The sequence below is a fragment of the Sceloporus occidentalis genome, unplaced genomic scaffold, assembly GCF_023333645.1.
Source record: "Sceloporus occidentalis isolate IW3139 unplaced genomic scaffold, rSceOcc1.0.p SCAF_26, whole genome shotgun sequence".
In the NCBI taxonomy this organism is placed as follows: Eukaryota; Metazoa; Chordata; class Lepidosauria; order Squamata; family Phrynosomatidae; genus Sceloporus; species Sceloporus occidentalis.
The window spans coordinates 11,213,231-11,226,248 of record NW_028317006.1 but is presented as its reverse complement, the minus strand read 5'-3'; positions in this window follow the sequence as shown (position 1 = coordinate 11,226,248).

The window sequence follows — 13,018 nt, the reverse complement described above, 5'->3', positions numbered from 1 at the left end:
CATTCTGAGTACATCAGCCAGTAACCCTTAAAAACACTGCGCCCCCCTGTCACGCTGCTCTTATCTTCAAATAGTTTTCTGTCCTCGTTTCCAGAGGTGAGTGTAGAGTTAGGGGGTCTGGCTGCAGTATTTGTTCACCCCCTGGTACATAACACAACCTATCATGCAAATTAGCTCTATTACCATACACTAAGACAACTCACTCTAATACCATACACTTACTTATACACACACACACTCTCCCTCGCCCATGGGCCATTTACAGTAGGCTCACCTCCGGCACCATATTATAACACACAATAACACTATATACACACACAGACTAAAAGCATATTTTCGCTCATGGCAAAATCACAAAAGCATGGCAATTTGCTGGTGCCCTATATACAAAATGTAATAATAGTAATAATTTGTAAATATTTTCATTATATATATATTAATAACTGAAATGTATTATTCTGCATATTTTATAGGCAGCGGTAGGGATGGCAACTTTTTTTGATAACATAAGTAATTATAGTGGGAAAATGTATTATATTATTTTAAGATGGTTTTTTGTATTCTGCCCAATTAAATCTAAAATTTACTTTCCCCTGCATTTATATTGGATGCCAATTTTATAACTTGGCCATTAGAACTGAGAAATTATGAAGTGGGAATATACTAAATATAAATATTAATATATATATATATATATATATATCTTCGAAAGGGAAACCTAATTTGCATTTTAGAATCAAGGATTTTTGTTTGTTTGTTTGGTTTCTTTTTGGTTTATAAACAGTACCAGGAATATGTTATAGGTGAAACTTGATTGACAGGGGCGTAACTAGACGCCTCAGGGCCCGGGTGCGAGAATCTGTTAAGGGCCCCCCCACCCCCTCACCCCCCCACCCCCTCACCCCCCCAAAAAAACATGATTTTTACCCAACAATTTTTTTTCAACAAATTCAATTTACATATTGAATCATATCTGTAAAAAAATCAAAGAAAAAGGGGCGCATGTACAAAGGGCATAATCCAGGGGTGTCCAAGTTTTTTCTGCAGTGGGCCACTTCATCAGAATTGTATACGTGCGCGGGCCGCACTCATTTTTCACTGTGACAAAAAATATGGCCTTTAATAAAATATGCAGATTTAAATAAAGTAAAATGACACAAAACCTTTACTCTTCCTCTCACTGATTTCTGGGCCTTGAAAGTTTTGCGACTACAAATTCAGGATTCCCTAGATTTATTCTAGGGATGAACTAAAATGAAAATTCTGGACCAAAACATTCAGGGTTCACTTAGCCAAAACCGAAAATGACCCCCCACCTTTAAAAATAATAATAAAAACTCACATGTTTAATAAAAGTAGGTAACACACAATTGGACAAAATTAGCAATATGACTTGGCATGATAGGAGTGTGATTGCTAACAGCAATCACACTCCTATCATACCCAGGCAACCAGTAAATGCTGGTACCTAGGCATGATGGGACTGTGCTCGCTGTGATTGCTGTTAGCAATCACACTCTTATCATGCCAAGTCAGCCAGTACATGCTGGTACAGGGTGGCTGTAAGTGATGTGCAGACCCCATACTGCTGGCAGCATCACTACACAAGGGGGGCAGCTAGCTAGGTTTCAGCATGTACTGACTGACTTGGCATGATCAGCAATCACAGTCCCATCACGCCTAGGTTCCAGCACTTACACATCCATGCTATCACACACACACACACTCATTTATTCATATAATGATTCATTCACAGATTCATTCCCTCAATCACACACACTCATTCAAACACCCTCCCCACCCCCTTACCTGTACTGCAGCTCCTCGATGCCGCTCACAGACTTCAGCAGGGGGCGCGGCCTCCCTCTGCCTTCTCTGCTAAAGCACAGAGGAAGTAGGATGTCACGTGAACTCCGCTTCCTCTGTGCAGTCCAGAAGACCCTCCCACAAGTAAGTAGCAGGGCTTGAGGTGCGGCTCGCGTAAGATCGGTTGCCCTGGCTGCCGATCTTACGCGGGCCGCACCTCGAGGTCTCGCGGGCCGCATTTGGCCCGCGGGCCGCATGTTGGACGCCCCTGCCTTATTTAAAAAAAAAAAAAAATGAAAAAAGATTTCGGGCGGCCCCTTGGCTTGGGCCCCCCTGCCGCCGGGGCCCGGTCGCAGTCGCGACCCCTGCGACCCCGGTAGTTCCGCCACTGTTGATTGACTTTTCCCCACCCTCATTTACCATCCATGTAAATTAAATTTGTACCAGACCCCACCTGGATAAAACAAATGAAACCTGTAATGTGATGCATGAGCAGGTTTCCCCTATTGCCATTTTTTGTTCCTTCAGTATAAATCCATGGTATACTATGAGCAGGAAAAAGAATGGCCAGATAATTGAATTATTCATCAATGGAGGATTAAAGAGGATTAAAACCTAGGTTGAGGGGATTATGTTGATTTTAAAATATCAGATGTAGGAACCAGGCTTACTTTCATCTTTAACAATCATTGTTGAAGATCTGTTTGGACAGAGAACAATACCGTATAGAAAGCATATGTACAGATATAAGAAGAATGCAAAAAATCCTTTCCTGATTCATAAGGAAGACAGTTTCCCACCTGTTGGAGGGTCTCACATAACTTTCTGCCATACTTCCTAGTGGTGTATGTAAGAATATTTCAATTAGTATTTTTCCATACGCTTTAATTTGTTTTGGATTCTGGTGCTTATTTAACCTTCGGCACTCAAACAGTTAAAAAAAATTTGTTTTTCATTTTATGAACAAAGAGTAAAACCCATACACCCTGGAGGAATCCTGAAATTTCTTTAGCTTCTTTTATTTTTATTCCGTATACTTAGGAATCATGCTTAGGGTGATTCTCATGATTTTGTGGAGGCTCTACTTTAATCTAAACCTTCTCATTGAAACATTTAGACATAACCGCGTTCACGCATAACTATAAATTCTGTATACAATTCTAACAGATTCCCAATGTGTGTTCCGAGGTCCTTAAACGAAAGCATTCTGCTTTTCTTTATTATAAACCACCTTGAGTCTACCTTGAGAAATATGTGTCAGTAGGGTTTTCACTATGCAGAATTTCATGGCAGGGATGGTGTTGACACTAACACATTTAATCTCTTCCTAAACACTAAACACATTTCTAGGGGGGAAAAATTGTCTCATTATCTTCTAGGCTTTACAGCCGCCACCAAACAATCCAAGCAATTCATAAAATGACTCCGAGATCATTTTATTTGTGAGAAATACAAATTACTCACTATAGAAAAATAACACCAGCTAATTACCTAACTGTAGATAATTTGGAAATTATTATAAGAACAGTTTATGGGCAAGGAAGTAAAAACTATAAAACAGAAAAAAGGGAAATGAATGTATTTATTAGCTAGCCATCAGGTGTGGACGAGGTTCCAATATTAGAATGTTTTCTAATATTATTTGATAATTCACTATTGTATAGGGTACTACGCCAATGCATGCTAGGAAACTATGTTCACATTGGGTCTATCACATTTTTTAGTGGTGGTAGTGGACAAGCCTTACAACTCTTGTGTTGGTTGGGACTTTAAGTTACTAAAGACCTTGAGCAATGGGGTGAAGAAAGATCTCACAGTATATATTTGTACAGCTGATACCAGTTGCTTGGAAATCCATCTATAAGAGGTGGTACAACTAGATTAAACCTTATCCTTAGTACATTATCCTTAGTGACTCCACATCACATGCTTGGTGGAAGCTTTGGCAAAGGTTTATTCTAATATGAGATCGCTATAATACAGATAATGTTTAAACAATTTAATAGGTAGCATTCCTTAGTTCGAATAGATTATGTTAAATGTCGGGTAATTAAAACCTTAAATCTGTCTCTTCCACACATAAAGCTGAATGGAAGAAATAATAGAATGCATTAAATGATCTCATTAGGACATTACTGGGACTTCACATGTCGGTTTTCAGGCTTCTAATTGACAAAAGATCAGTAACCCGGCATTCTTCTGTAATTATTATTTATTGTTTTATATAGCGCCATCAAATTCCGTAGCGCTGTACAATGGGTAGACAGGACATAACAAGTAGTATATAACATAACAATTTGACTTACAGAAACAACAGGTGAGAGAATAAGAGATTATTATGATGTCACTATCATAATTGTAAGCTTGCAAGGGCACGATCCTCTTCTCCTTCAATCCCAGTATCCCTTAAAGTGTCTTACTCTTGTTGGCAAAGAATGTTATAGTTAATTTTTACTGTCCTCCATTGTAATCGTTATACAGAATCTGCTGGCACACTATAAAGTAATGTTATGTCATTTTATGCGTATTGTCGCATTTCAAGTAGAGGGATTTTAGGTGATCATATTCCCTACTCTCCATGAGCTGTAAATCATGACTGGTTTGTTGCAGACAGAGTGAGCTGGGATATTTATTATGCCAGCGAGTGCCTTTGACTTTCTATAAGGAACGCTAGGTAGGGAAGGTTTATGTTTTAATGGGGGAGTGCAGAATAATTCGGTAAAGCAGTGATAAACTGAATTATATCGACCACTAGCAGGAAAAAGGTTAATGGAAATTCAAGAGAGGGATTTGTGAGAGGGCGAAAGGCAGATCTCATTCAGATCTCATAGACCAACATAACTGAGATGTCATTATGTTTGCTTTGCATGAGCTCCTGCGTGATATTGCATTGCATGTAGTGTCATCTAGCCAGGATAAACTCTATGCCTCTAATTATTTCTGAAGTATCCTATGGATTACAACCAGGGAATTGACATTGATCAGAAGACGAATCACGAGAGGTCCTGTTTCATATGCAGACATGAACAAGGACAAGTTGTGATTACAAACTAGCAGGCAGTAGTGGGCAGTGAATGGACATGAAGAAGACAAGACTACTGCTCAACTTTTTCCTTCACCATGACTCGGGTATGGAGCACAGTCATTGGCTTTGTAGAGGAACCAGTATTTTGTGTATGTTATTATTGACAGGTTATTTATGATGTTTTACAAATGGGACAGACCTGGAAGAGGCTGCTACACAGTTGTAACTATTGTAATATGTGACATGGAATAGATACCCAGGCAGATCTTTGAATATATGCAAAAGAAAGGTTCAAAGGCAGAGTACACCTTGGTTACTTCAGTCTGGGGTCTAATTAGTCACTAAAACCTGATTTTTTTTAGCTGTGAGTTAGTTCAAAGTCAGGATAATACTTGAAGCCAGAAGCAGGCAAAGCATATATCCCAGTAGATTTAATTCTCCAATATTCGGTGCACAAAAAGAAGTTGCTCGCCAGGTCACTTTTGTTCGGAAGTAATTTTGTAGCAAGAAACATATTTGAGAATTTATGAGTTTTATTGTGGAGTAATTTTGTCCAAAGAAAAGCAACAAATGGAGCAATATTTTTTTTAAATCTTCTAGATTAAAAAGCTTAATTTTCTAGTAGTTCTCATCAATGTCCACAATGTCCAACAAAATGGATAAAAAAATGTGTTGCCCCTACCAACCCTCCAACTTTTCAAAGCATGGTTAATGGTAATAAGGAAGTAACTGATCATTGTGAAGACACAATACTTAAACCTTGGGATGGCATTATAGTCTGTGCCAGAGAGCACAGTCTTCACTTATAGAAGGATGAACATTTCATTTGCAGTGTAATTGCCCCTCTAGGGGGGAATGTGGGGATTTTGCTGGTTTCTATCTGTGGCATGCATCCCAGCGCAGGTGAAATGTTAGTTCTTTATGTCTATCTATGTTGTGTACCTACCAATGGAGATGTATAAAATAAACACATACGGATGATAGCATGCAGTAGAGGTACCACATTTCCTACAGGTTAATAGTTCTGCAGAGTCATTAGCTACAGAGAATGTGTGTACATAGCAGGAGGGAAGGGAGGGGGATGAGGAGTAGACAGAAAGAAAGACATAAAGAAAAGGCAATTATGGAAGGAGAGATTTAGGCAAGAAGGAAAGAGAGCGAGGAGACTTATCCATGCTCCTTTACATTAAGATGATTTCTTTTTAATCGCAGCCTTTTAGATTGTAAGCTCATTTGAACAGAGCCATTCTACCCTTTTGTTTCAGTAAGTCTGGGTTGTTATGTGATGCAATAGTTGTCTACTTTCTAGGCTAAATATGCATACTTAGAGGCGGGTACGCTATTCTTCTCCCAATTGGGCTATAAACATACCAGCTATGCAAACTCCAGGTAGAAGTTCCGAAACTGGAAGAACATCTGCAGAGGTATTGGGTTGTGCTGGCATTTATCTACATAAAGTTGTGCCATAATAAATCACAATATTATTGTGAAACCATTTGGTTCAAAGAGGTTGTGAAAAAGCCCTTTCCTTGCAAAATGTTTAAGTATATACTTTCAATAAGTAGATGATGGGAGCTATATTCACATAGAAGCTGTTCAAAAACGAATTCTATTAAACAATGCAATCTCACCAAGGCAGCTATCCCTCCAGCCTCTTGTGATCAGTATGGGTGTCTGACAACAGCAAGACATCAGTACAACAATACAAGATTTATGCAACACTTGACAAAAATATCAACCTTTGATTTCAATAGGATGGCAACAGAGAGCAATGTTACTTTCTATAGAAATATGATGGGAGGTGAACCACACAACAGCTGAGTTGAGGATGTTACCATTCTCAGACAACATCAGCAAACTGTCCTTTCTTTGAAATAGGCATATTTATATATATATATATATATATATATATATATATATATATATATATATATATATATATATATATATATATATATATATATATATATACATTTAGTTATGCTAGCTTAGTTTACAAAGTTACTTTTCATCAAAACATTTGATAGCCACATGTAGGATTACATTGTGCCCCTAACTCTGTGGATGTAGGGAAACTGCTACAAAAGAAGCTCAACACACTGGGCAACCCCCCCCCCTCCCTTAACTGGCTGAATTAGAAGATCAGAGTTCCCACAGTTTCATATCTTACCTCCAAGCCACTCCGAAGAGATGTTCTGTAGCAGAGTGAAGGGGATACAGAAGAAAGTTACCAGCAAGTCACTACAGGCCAGGGAACAGATGAATATATTGGTGGCTGTCCTCATGGCCTTCTTCCTTATAATAATATAGACCACCAGCGTGTTGCCAAACAAAGCCAAGATAAAGATAATGATGTACAACACCAGGAAGATGACCTTGGCATTAAAGGGCAGCTCTGGGATGTAGACCAAAGGTTTTAGACCATAAGCTGCTATGAACTCTAGTCTGCTCATGTTGTGTTCATTCAACAGCTGATCGAAGGCTTCTGGAGTGATATTGAGTCTTCTGTCCATGGTGCTGAAGCTGGCAGACACCTTTGCACAATAAGAGGTAACTAGATAACACAGCCTCACATGGCTGCTCTCAAACTCATGTGACTGTAGTCCAGGTGTGAGATAACAATAACTTAACAATGTTTGATGGCATAGTAGCACAGTGGCTGGAGCCACTGGTCAGTCTTATTTCAGTGCCCCATGTGATCCTTGGACATTCCTTTAGAGTCCTTTGCCATTGTTCACACTTTCCTAGTCTGTTTTCAAGATGCTGATGTATTAGACGTCTCTTCTTCCTACAGGGCAGCCAAGCTGAGATGCCTCCTCCTCCTTTTGCCCAGGAATCTGTTATTCTCCTCCACCCCCACCTTCTCTTCCTTAGTGTTAGCTCTGAGCAGCCCAACGAAAATACCTTTAGAGTTGATGCAGACTAGAGAAGCAGACAGAAGGGAAGCTGTCTTGTTACTGCATAGCTTTTTGGTGAAGAAGACACAATGGGTTGTTATTTACTAGCAAGGTTGTTGTAAGCCAATAAAGGGATAATGCTATTTCTTTCTGGTATCAACCAAATATCTAGTGCACAAGCTGGCTCTAAGATGAATAGTTCTATAAGGAACATCTGTATGAGTATCTGAAATGTATGCACCCTTTGTATTTCATCACATGATTCCTGGAAACTATTCATCGGCGCACTGTGATACAGTATGTACAGTATGTAAAACAATGCATTAGCATCTGGCAAGCAAACAGCCATAGGATGAGGACATGCAATTAACCCCTTATTTTGTAGCCAAAGGGGAACAAGCAACGCTTTGTCTGGTAGATAAAGCTTACTCCTAACATTTGCTGGGGTATCATTGTTAATGACAATTGTCTGGCTTATACCCAGAGGGTGCAAAGTACAGTAATTCTCTGTGAAATGAGACAGAAAAGACAATTGTAAAAGTAATTCCAGGGAGAACAAGTGCGATAGGAGAGGATGATACAATTCAAAAAAAACACAAGTTTTCTGCATGGATGGAAATATATGTGTCTCAATACTAATAAACAAATAAAGCACATATACACTTGGCTGTAAATAAATACACACCCAGGTAAATGCATACAACAATCCATACATTATTACAAGTGGAATGACCTACACAAATACAATCTCGAAATGCAAACACACACACAGACCGGTAACTATTGAATACCAGAATTTGTTAGCAAACAAATAAATGTAAAGCATTAGCGCATATAGAGAACATGTCAAAATATGCGTTGTCCTTTTTGGGTCATTTTCAATGCTAGGAGGTTTGAAAAAATAGTAATAAATACTAATAAAAAATTAGTATGATAAAATAAATTATAATATAGTATTATAAAAATACTACCGGTAATTAAAATTTCCGGTTACATAAACTGGCATTAAAAATGATAAACGATCAGTGATATTACAGACAGATTCTTAACTTTATTTTCCTTCGATATGAAAATCAATAGAACATCTATGTTCATACATTGTATGTAGACATTAATAGAAGCCCCGTCAGCCACACTTGCCATCCAGTAGAACTTACAAAAAGAATGACCCACAGCAGCAGTACTTATCATATGAGATCATTGATTTTTTGCTAAACTCTCATTGTGTTTCATCAAGCAAAGATGACTTTAACACCTTCATGACTAAGTGTGTTTTATACCCTAAGCCCCAGTGTCGACATAAAAAAAAATTACAAAATAAAAAATGTATAAAAGAAAAACTGTAACAAAAAAAGCCCTGCATTTTCCATTCATTGGGCAGAAATGTTCTTTAGTATGCTTTTAGAGTTAAAAATGAGAATGTTTGCTGTACAGATGCATATGTATGTAATAGAGTGTAAGCTCACAGGGCCCTCTTCTCTTACCAGTATGTCCTAACATGCATCAATCTTCTTGTCAATTTTTATATTGCCAATTTTAATGCTATTCATTTTCACTGGGCCCAATTATAAAATCTGCTCTATAAATAAATGTAATAGAATTTCCAGAAAGCGGAGAGTGGAGGTCCCACCCATCTGTAATTACAGAGCCATTATTACAAGATACGCATCAAGGTTTCTGATCTTTATAATCAGTTTAACTTTTTATAGCGGTCAAAGATTTTTATAAGAATGAAACCTATTTCAAGTATTAACCACTTGGCGCCCTGCCTTTTCCAAATGGAGCTATTTTTGTGTAGAGTTTTAGAAATGATTCTGTGCTTCATCGGTATCACATTTGGAGTTTTTTGGCTTACTCATCAATAACACAAATAAAGCTAGTACTTATTCTTTAAATGAAGACAACCCCTTTTTCCCAGTTTGGTCTTATTCCAACTTATTTCCGCACCATTTAAATGTCATTGCCTTTTTAGAAACTCTACCATTTTACATATGATTTCCAGTGCAGGTGTCAGGATCAAGGTGAGGAACCCGATATGCAGGAAACCCCAGCAAAGTCCAAATCAAACCGAAGGTTTAGCAGCGTAGCCGGTAACAATAGCCAGAGGGTCAGGATAGGAGGCAGCAACGTAGTCGGTAACAATAGCCAAAGGGTCAATAACAGGAATCAGGAGAGAACAACAATGTAGCTCTTAACAGCACAATAACTGAGCACTGAATGATTCTCAGTGCTCATTTTTAAATCCACCACCAGAGGTCGCCCTTCCCCCTGTACGTGCTGACGGTGGTGTGTGTTCCCCACCCTCTCCATTCAGGAGAGACCGGCATCGTGGCAGGAGCTGTGAGAGCAGCGGCGTGGCAGCTGGTACCCGCAGTCAGCGGGTACTCAGGTGAGTGACTGCGCTGGGGGGTTCTCCGTGGACCCTGACAGTACCCCCCCCTGAGGGGAGGCCTTCCGACTCTAGAAGGTCCTGGGCGGTTCGGATGACGATGATGGAAAGCAGAGATGAGGTCGGAAGCATGGACTTCGTGAGCTGATTCCCATGAATCTTCATTGGGGTCATACCCTTTCCAGCGGATCAAGTACTGGAGGAGATCATAATGTCGTCGCGAGTCCAGAATCTCCTCCACCTCATTTTCTTCAATGTCATCAATCTGGACAGGAGCGGGAGGATCAGGTCGTCTGTTAGGAAAGGGATTCTCCTTCCATGGTTTTAGGAGACATCCGTGAAAAACAGGGTGAACAGACATGGTGTCTGGCAATTCGAGTTCCACCACCAAAGGGGAAATGAGACGACAGATACGAAAAGGTCCTATGTACCTTGGGCCCAACTTCTTAGAGGGACAGTTGAGATGGAGGTGTTTGGTTGATAGCCAGACCATGTCGCCCATATGATATATTGGGGCTTCAGTACGGTGTTGATCTGCAAAACGTTTGTGTTGTTGAGTCTTTTGTAGTGTCTCGCGAAGGGTTTCGAATGTTTGCAAACGTGTTCAGATACTGAAGGAACAGCACATGAAATGGGAGAGCCCGGAAGCATAGCAGGATGGAATCCATGATTGGCATAAAAGGGGGACATCTTAATGGAGCGATGAGTATGGTTATTGTAAGCAAACTCGGCTAAAGGTAGGTAATGGTCCCAATCATCTTGGAGATAGGAAGTGAAGCAGCGCAGGTACTGTTCGAGAGTTTGATTTGTGCGTTCCGTCTGGCCGTTACTCTGTGGGTGGAATGCCGTAGATAGGGACCGCTGAATGTGTAACTGTTCGCAGAAAGCCCTCCAAAAGTGGGAGAATTGGGAGGCGCGATCCGTTACTATTCTCGTGGGTAAGCCGTGAAGGCGGAAGATTTCACGTATGAACAGTGCGGCTGTCTCGGTGGCGGAAGGGAGATGGTTAAACGGGAGGAAGTGCGCCATCTTCGTAAAGCGGTCGACCACAACCATGATCGTAGTCTGATTATTGGAAGACGGTAAATCAGTAATAAAATCTGCTGTAATATCAGTCCAGGGTCCCAAAGGAATAGGAAGGGGTTGTAAGAGACCAGCTGTCTTTTGATGGATCTCTTTGGAGCGGGCACAGGTACCACAGGAGTTCACGAAGGATATTACATCTTTTTTCATCTCGGGCCACCAGAAGGAGCGCTGGATCAGATCGAGAGTTTGTTTGATGCCCCCGTGACCAGCAGCGGGAGTGTCGTGAAATGACTGTAAAATCTGTAAACGATCCTCAGGTGGAACATAAATAAAGTTGTTGTAAAGATAAAAACCCTGTTCATGACATAATCCGGGAATCTCTGGTGGGCTAGTTCTGCTAGAATGTTGGCGTACTGAATCCCAAACCGAATGAGTTATAGCCAAAAAGTGGTTAGAGGATAGAACGGTATCCTGATCTGGCGGAGCTGCTGCAGGAAGTTCATGCATTCTGGACAGGGAGTCTGCCTTGGTGTTGCGAGAACCCGGACGGTAGGTAATATGTAACGGAAATCGGGTAAAAAATAAAGACCACCTGGCTAGCCGTGGTTGCAAACGTCTGGCGGATCGAAGATATTCTAGGTTTTTATGATCTGTGAAGACCGTAATAGGGTGAAGGGCCCCTTCGAGGAGATGTCGCCACTCCTCCAGTGCAAGCTTTATGGCTAACAATTCCCTTTCACCGATGCAATAGTTTCTCTCGGCTGGTGTGAGAGTCCTTGAGAAGAAAGCTACTGGGTGCAGTTGGCTGTCAACGTCCTGTCGCTGGGAAAGGATGGGACCGACGGCGGTGTCAGATGTGTCAACCTCCAGTGTATAGGGTCTTTGAGAATCCGGTAATTGGAGTATGGGGGTGGAAGAAAATTTCTTTTTTAGGTGATCGAAGGCTTTCTGAGCCGCTTCGGTCCAGTTAAATCTTTGTTTCTTTGATGAGAGCGCGGTAATAGGTTGTATTATGTGGGAAAAGTTACGAATAAATTTACGATAAAAATTAGCAAAACCAACAAACCGTTGGACACCCTTACGGTCTGTAGGAGCTGACCAGTTGAGAATTGCCGAGACTTTCTTTGGATCCATCTCAATACTGGTTGGGGATAGTAGATACCCGAGGAATTCAATTCTTTGCACTTCGAACACACACTTTTCTAATTTAATATATAGTCCGTGTTTTCTTAAACGAGACAATACTTGACACACATGCTTCCGATGCTCCTCTAGTGACAGAGAGTACACCAATATGTCATCTAAGTACACTATTACAAAATGATCTAGGATGTCGTGGAATATATCATTTACAAAGTGTTGGAAGGTGGCTGGAGCATTGCATAGGCCAAACGGCATCACTAGATATTCAAAATGTCCGTAGCGACACCGAAAAGCCGTTTTCCACTCGTCATCCTTCCGTATTCTGACCAGATTGTATGCCCCACGGAGGTCCAGCTTGGTGAAGATTTTGGCAGAACGCACATGCTCTAGTAACTCCGAGATTAAGGGTAACGGGTAGCGATTCTTCACCGTGATGTTATTGAGTTCCCGGTAGTCGACACAGGGACGCAAACCCCCATCTTTCTTGTGTACAAAGAAGATTCCGGCTCCCGCAGGTGAAGTGGAAGGACGTATAAAACCTTTTGCCAGGTTATCCTTTATGTATTCTTTTAATGAGACGAGTTCTGGCTCTGAGAGGGGATAGATACGGCCGAAGGGGATAGCCGCACCTGGCAAAAGGTCGATAGGACAATCATATGATCTGGAGGGGGGAAGTTTATCGGCACTTTTCTTCTAAATTTCTTGTAAAAGCATAACTTGTGTGTGGCAGAT